Here is a 7,746-nt window from a genome sequence, read left to right as displayed (position 1 = left end):
CCAGGCATCGGTGTCATAAGCCCGTCCATGAAAATGCCGCCGTGCCTCACGGCCACCGGCGGGCCCCACCCGAAGTCGTTCCCCAACATGTCGAACCGCGGCGACCCTCCGGTCACCATCATGTTCGGCGGAGACCCATCCCTGCTCCCCACCATCACCACTCTCCGCGCCGACTCCGCTAGGCCCCGCCTCACCTCCGCTGGAGTCTGGGACGATATTGCCTCATTGATCCTCCGCGCTGCCACCTCAAATCCGGAGAGATTATTGCTAATATCTCCGGCTGTTGAACTCGCAATCACCATCGTCACCGCGTTTCCAAAATAGGAATCGGGGAGCTGAGGACGGAGCCTCGGCCTCAGCCCCACCGCCACCAGGTAGTTCACCTCCTCCGACGGGTCCAGCTGGCGGCTCCGCGTCACCGAAACCCAGAGATGAGCCAAGAGTGCCTGGTACGAGGACACGACCGGACCGCCGGCCGAAGATGATGAGTTTGCCTTTGCCTTCAGCTTCGCAATCGTCTCCTTCGAGAACTCAAAGATCCTTGACCTAACGGTATCTAACTCCTTCTTTGTCTGCGCGGCGACGCTCGGATTGTTAGGGATGCGAAGCGGGAGCTCGAAGATCCCCTCAAAGAGCTCTCGGCGCTCGAAGACAGGGGGTGGGGGCGGAACAGCGTCGCCGCCGCCGCGGCGGGCCACGTGGGACCAGGCGCGGAGGAAGTGCCAGAACGACGTGGCGTCCATCGCCACATGGCTCGCCGTGAATCCGAGGACGACCCCGTCGGCTATCTCCGTCGCTTGAACAACAAGCAACGGCTTCGAGACTCCAGTGATATCATAATTTTTGGTTCCGTTCATGGGGTAGAACGGGGCGAGAATTTTTCTCGGGACCTCGACCGGGCCGACCAGGTCGGCGATGGAGACGCCCTCGGCAGCTGCGTGGACAAACGTGGCTCCATTGGCTCGGCAGTCGATGTAGTAAGTGGCGGTTCCGGCAAGGGAGTCCTCGGACACGGCGAGGTGGCCGGCGAGTGGGTAGAAAATGTCCAGAGCCTCCGAGAGAGTTGCTTTGAGGTGATCAACGATGGTATCCATGGATGATTGAGCTTTCTTGAAGATGAGACACTTCTCGACGGGAGTAAGGAAAAGGCCTTGGAGATCGCAGGGAGTCAGATCCAGCCGATCATCTCGATCATGATCGGTAAGGCTTGGAAGGACATTGGATGACGAGATTACTCGGATCATGCTTTTTGAATATCTGAAAGTACACCTCCTTTCTGTGGCACACCATAAAATGATGTTTGGAGGACCAAAATATATACAGATACGAAATTAATATTCCACTCATCAAAATTAAAACACTGGATAAACAAATTAATGATAAATTAGGGTATCTCAGATTACATTTTAAATTATGGATCACACTGCTTCTAGAATGACATTCTTTTTTTTTTTTTTTTTATATATATATATATATAATTCTAGCATGACTTTCTAGAAGTATAATTTTGGTATACAGCACAAATTAGATATACATATATATATATATATATATATATATATATATATATATATATATATATATATAGATATAGATATATGTGTGTGTGTGTGTGTATCCAACTAGCTATATCTCATATGAAAAAAAATTATGTCTCAAATGGGCTTCTATATATTTATTAGAAAGATAGCTACGACATCACAATTACCATTTTTCAAAATGGAATATGAAAGATTTTATGTATATATACATTATTTTTGAATTATTTATGTTTGTTTTTCTATTTCTATTCAAATTTGCTTTATATTTTGTGCATATTAACTGTTGGAGTATAATTATACCATTTTAATGTGGTTTATAATGATTTATGGATATTTTTCTATATAAATGAAACATTAACTATTTTGTAATATAGTCTAAAAATTTGCTACATGTTGTAAGGAGAAATTGTGGAATATATCAAATCGATCTATAAGTACCACAAAAAAATTACCAATCGAGTAGAAAGGACTTGAAAACACCCTAAATGAGAAACAACAGGATCACCAAATGAGAAACAACGAGATCATAAGGTAAAATTTGATAACACATAGCACAATGACCGCAACATGATAAATGATAATTTAGAGATGGTGGAGTGTTGCATATAAACAAGTGAATAATAATACAATAGTCTGGTAGAGCTTATATAGACATACAATCAAAAACCCTAAATACAAAGATAACTAAAATACCCTTATATAATAATAATAATAATAATAGTAATACTAATACGCTAATATCCCCCCGAAAACTCACGATGCTACATCAATAAGCATCGAGAGTTTGTCAGATAAGAAGCGGAAATGCGAAGTGGAGTGAGCCTTCGTGAACAGGTCGGCAATCTGAAGAGATGAGGAAACATAAGGCAATGTGATCGTATCAAGCTGTAAGTGATGGCGTGTGACATGACAATCAATCTCAATGTGCTTGGTGCGCTCATGAAATACGGAATTGCGGGCAATCTGAATAGCACTCTGATTATCACAATACAATGGCGTAGGATGGCGAAGAGTAATTCCCAAATCAACAAGTATCCACCGTAACCAAACAATCTCACAAGTAGTCGAGGCCATGGCTCAATACTCAGCTTCTGTAGAAGAGCGAGAAATAACATCTTGCTTCTTATTCTTCCAAGAAATGAGTGAATCACCAAGGAAAATACAGAACCCAGTGGTGGACTTTCGATCCGTAGGATCACCAGCCCAATCAGCATCCGAGTAAGTGCGCAACTCTAACGATGATGGAGAAGGAAACAATAGGCTCTGAAATTGAGTGCCTCGAAGATACCTGAGGATACAAAGAACAGCCAATGAATTGTAGTAGGAGTAGTGACGAACTGACTAACCACATGGACGGCGTGCTCAATATCTGGATGAGTAACCGTGAGATAGACCAAGCTGCCTACCACCTATCGGTATAGGCTAGGATCAGGTAGAGGAGACCCATCTGAAGGAGAGTAGCGAGCATTGCTCTCAAGAGGAGTGGCAGCCGTCTTGTTGTCAGTAAGACGTGGACTCTCAAGAGCATTGCTCTTCTCTGCTCGCAGAATATGAAAGAATGTTTTACAAAGAATCCAACTTCTTGAAAGATAAATGCCCTTATTTATCATGCCACATTTGAGCAGAAATACGATTGACATGACCATTTGAGGCGGTGCAAGATTTAGTGAGCATGTAGAGATCAACATTCCTCTTACCGGCCATGCCAATCATCCTCATGATATTGGTGTCATGTTTTTCAAAACCATCATTTGAGAATGAAATCACAAAAGATATTGGTGTCCTAATGAAGATTAAGTTGAACTTAACACTAGACATATAAAGGATTATTTCAACACAAGACCAGGACTAAGCTTGATGTCACCATAATGATGTGTAGGAATTGTAGTATGGTTTGGAAAATTCACAATAGAATTGTGTAAAAATTTTATGCAAGAAAACATGGACTTAACAACACAATTATATCTAGAGGAACCTGAACAATGTCCAAGTACAATCAAGATTTTGTAAAGAATGAGTTCAGTTATTCAAATATACAATACCTGATTAGAATGAAGAAATGCTGATCTCCAATGAATTTGCAGTGCCAAAGTTTGATGTCAATTGTGTTGACAACGTACGTGTTGATCATCAACAAGTGAATTTTCTCGGAGGTGAGATTGTTTGTGGATGGATTGGAGTCTCCACTGCCATGGACGTGGTTGTCATTTTCAATAGTCAAATTTTCTTAGCCTTCATCATCGGCTTATATTCTGGAAAGTAGCCATGGAGTTTGTAGCATTTGTCCACTGTGTGTCCCAACATCTTGGAGTGTACACACAAAGGACGATCTCTCTTTGAAGTAATCTTCTTATTTTCATCTCGAACAACCTTAACCTTGGTCATGGTGATCATAGGATGCTTAAATGTCATTGCCTAGGGACCTTTGTTTCTCTTCCCGTGAAACCATGGCAAAAACTTTGTTTATAATTGGATGTATATAATCTAGCCCATGAGGAAGGCCATGACATATATTCATTCTTCGGCATTGCATTAATGTTCTCCTTCATTCAACCACATTTTCAAGTGGAGGTGCAATTAGTCGAAAACTGCTCAGGTCTTTCCAAACGGATTTGAGTATGGTGAAGTTAGATCCTTGATCTTGAATATGATTCGTCAATTTACGTTGGAGATAAAAGATTCTTGGACGAATTCTTTGCTGAAAAGGTTCTTCGAGATCTTTCCAAATTTTCGATGTTGAATCGCCGAACAAGATGCTGGAAGAGATCTCCTTGCACACGTAATCCAAGATCCACGAGATCATCATATTGTTGTTGCGAGTCTAGGATCTTCAGGAATAGATTTTGTGATTGATTGATCAATTAATCCGAGCTTATACTTGACAGAGAGTGTGATTTTCATCGAATAACTCCAAGATATGTAACTATTGCCGTTGAGGAGTTGCGTGACCATCGTCATTCCAGGAGAATCGGAGTTGCAAAGATGAAATAGACTCATCGGATAATCAATCATTAATCGTCTTAACATTTCTATTAGAGGTGTGGAGCCTAAAATAATAGAAGTGAAAAAGTCCCACAAGGGAAAAGTGACTTGATGTTTAGAATACAAATTTATTAAAGTTATTATCGGCAACATAGAACTGAAACAGTTCATAGATAAAAGCCGGCGAAGATTTCTCGAAAGGCTAATGGGGTAAAAATCTAATTTGAAAGATTTTTTCGTAAAAATAATATACACAAATTTTAAAAATTTAATAAATGTCTAGAATTTTTTTCTTTCAAAAGTCGCATGTAACTAATTTTTATTAATTAAAAAATGTACCATGTATCATATTTATAATTTACATGTTTCTTGTAAGTAACCTGGTGTTCAAATAATGGTTTTTTGCGATATTCGCGTTTTTTTTATTTCAAATTAATTAAGAATAGAGGTATTAATCATTCATTTATTAAAAAGATACACATTTATTTAATATAAAAAACTGTAATAATTAATTTCTGTACACGTTTCAGAATTACAAATTTTGATGAGACATGATCAGTGGTCTCCAAATTAGTCACACACTACTACACTCCGATTAGCGAACTCGGGATCTTTCACCAAAGCAAGCAGCGAGTGAGGCGACAGAAAAACATTAAACTCGATGGTCCCATCTCCGGCAAACATAGGCATCGTTGTCGTAAGCCCGTCCACGAAAACGCCGCCATGCCTCACAGCCACCGGCGGGCCCCACCTGAGGCCGTTCCCAGGCGCATGTCAAACCTCCGGTCACCAGAAAAATCACACTTGGATCACTGTCAATAGGATCTGCAAATGGATCTACAAGATGAAGGAAGGCTCAAGTGCAAGTGAACTTGTGTGGTACAAGGCAAGGTTAGTTGCAAAGGGCTTTATTCAGGTGGAGGGAATTGACTACACATAGATCTTCTCACCGGTGACAAGACCATAAAGATCATGCTTTTTTGTAGTCACTCTGTTCAACTTGGAGCTTTCACCATATGGATGTTGACATCAAGTATCATTTCATTAGAGAAAAAGTTTCTGAAGGAGAGATCAACATGACTAAATTTGGCACATATGATATCTCGCTGACGTGGATACAAAGGTTGTTACTCTTGGCAAGTTTAAGCATTGTCTTAAACTGTTGGTGCTTGTTGAGTGATACAGGTACGGAATCAAACAATGAATTCAGGAATGAAAGGGACATGGTCTTTATGGAGGTGGAGATTGTTGAAGTTCAGCTACAACATCAAACCAATAATTGACTACGGAGATCTGCGACCGCTTGTGCAGCCAAGATAAATAACATCCGGTGAAGACTGGATTCAGTGCTGACGTGGGTATTCGAGTGGACGTGATTAAAAGTCGGTGAACGGTCAGGATCGAAGCTTGAGGTAGTTATCAAAGAAGAGTTGTGATAATCGGAGCCGTTGCATTGTTCTAGAGATTAGTAATCGAGCTACCTTATCCAGAAGGAGTTAGGCTCGTTAACATCGAACCTCGTCAACAAATTCAGGTGTTCTTTAATGCTTTTTTTTTCGGTTATCTATTTTTGAATTGTGTTTTTCGTCAACCTTCACGATTGTGACTAGACCAAATATCAAAGATAAGAAAAGAACTCCAGGATCTCTAAATCACTAATTATATAATTATCAAAAATATATATATATTCAATTTATATCATTTATAATTATTATTTATCGTTACATGTATTATTGGTTTAGTTTTTAGCGGGAAAAGCTAGACGACTCGCAACATGCTTCGCAATATGTTGAGATATCGTAGACGCTGTTTGTAAAATCTGTATTTTTAAAATATTTCCAGTTTTTGCCAAAATTGTCCGTAGAAGACCTTTTATGCATATTTTTTTTTCACTTGTGAATGAGAATTGAAACTATATTTCGACTTTCATAAATGACCACTATAAAAGAATTTCTTTGATGACCTTTGACGCATTCATTCACACCATTAGAATACTTAGATGCGCAAGATCGGAGTAGAATTAGAAACTAGTAGTGTGTGTGTAAACTTCTATGCGCTATTATTTGTTTCATTTAGCGTTAGAGTTCTGTAATTCGTGATTATTGACACAACTATTGTAATCGAGAGAAACAAACATTTGGATAGTGTTTGAGTAGAAGTGAATAGAACTCACATTTAGGGAGAATATGAGTTAAAATTAACGTTTAGGGAGAATCTGAGTTATAATGCACAGATTATAATAAAAAAATGGCCTTGTTATGTATTGGTTATTTTTCATATAGTGAATTTCATTTTCACTTAACAAACTATCTTCAAAATAGGTGTCGTAACACTGAATAAGATTATCATTGTGTGTCATTTATTTTAGGATAAATTACATTGTTGCCCCCTCAACTATAACGTTGGTAACGTTTCACCCCCTAAATTCTAAAATGGTGTATGACAAATCCATGAAATCATACATTGCAACAAATTTACCTCTTTTGTTAAGTATTTAACAGATTTTAAACGTTCAATACTTATGTGGGATAATATTTAAGGATAAAAGTGTAAAATCATTTTGAAGTCGTTATTTATAATTGGAATAATCAGACCAATGTTAATAATAACTTTATGTCAACTAAAAAAAACATAAACCCAGCTCGTGCTCGATCTATGGCTTTTCTGACGGAACTAGTGATTCCATACCGGTGATGTTTTTCGGGCTGAGTCTGGTGCTTGGAATCGGAGTGCCTTACATTGTTGCTTGGAATCAGTTATAGCTCTCTTTGTTTTCTTCCTCTAAAATTAATCCATATCTTAAAACCATTGCTAATATACACCCACAAAATAAACCTGTCAAACAAACCCATCAAATCAAGTGCAACAAAATTATTATAACTTCCTTAAACTTTCTCTAATCTTTGGTTTCTAATTCCCGTAAACACATTGAAATCTTAAACACTTTTTTTTTCTTTCCTTGAAAACACGTTTATGGAGTCACAACAGTTTTGGCCATATTACACCTTATCTCCATTTCGCCAACAAATTAGCCAAACAGGGCCATGAAATCTCATTCTTTATACCAACAAAATACAGTCCAAGATCCAACACTTCAACAAACTCCCAACCTCTCACGGTCGTCCCTCTCTCTCTCTCTCTCTCTCTCTCTCTCTCTCTATCATCATGTTCTGTTTTAAAAAAAAAAACAGAGTCGAGGGCCTCATGAGGCAGAGCGCGGCGA

This window comes from Urtica dioica, chromosome 6 (assembly GCF_054948205.1).
Source record: "Urtica dioica subsp. dioica isolate 48M chromosome 6, U.dioica_male_clone48M_v1_H2, whole genome shotgun sequence".
Taxonomy (NCBI): domain Eukaryota; kingdom Viridiplantae; phylum Streptophyta; class Magnoliopsida; order Rosales; family Urticaceae; genus Urtica; species Urtica dioica.
Note: the sequence above shows the minus strand (reverse complement) of the source record.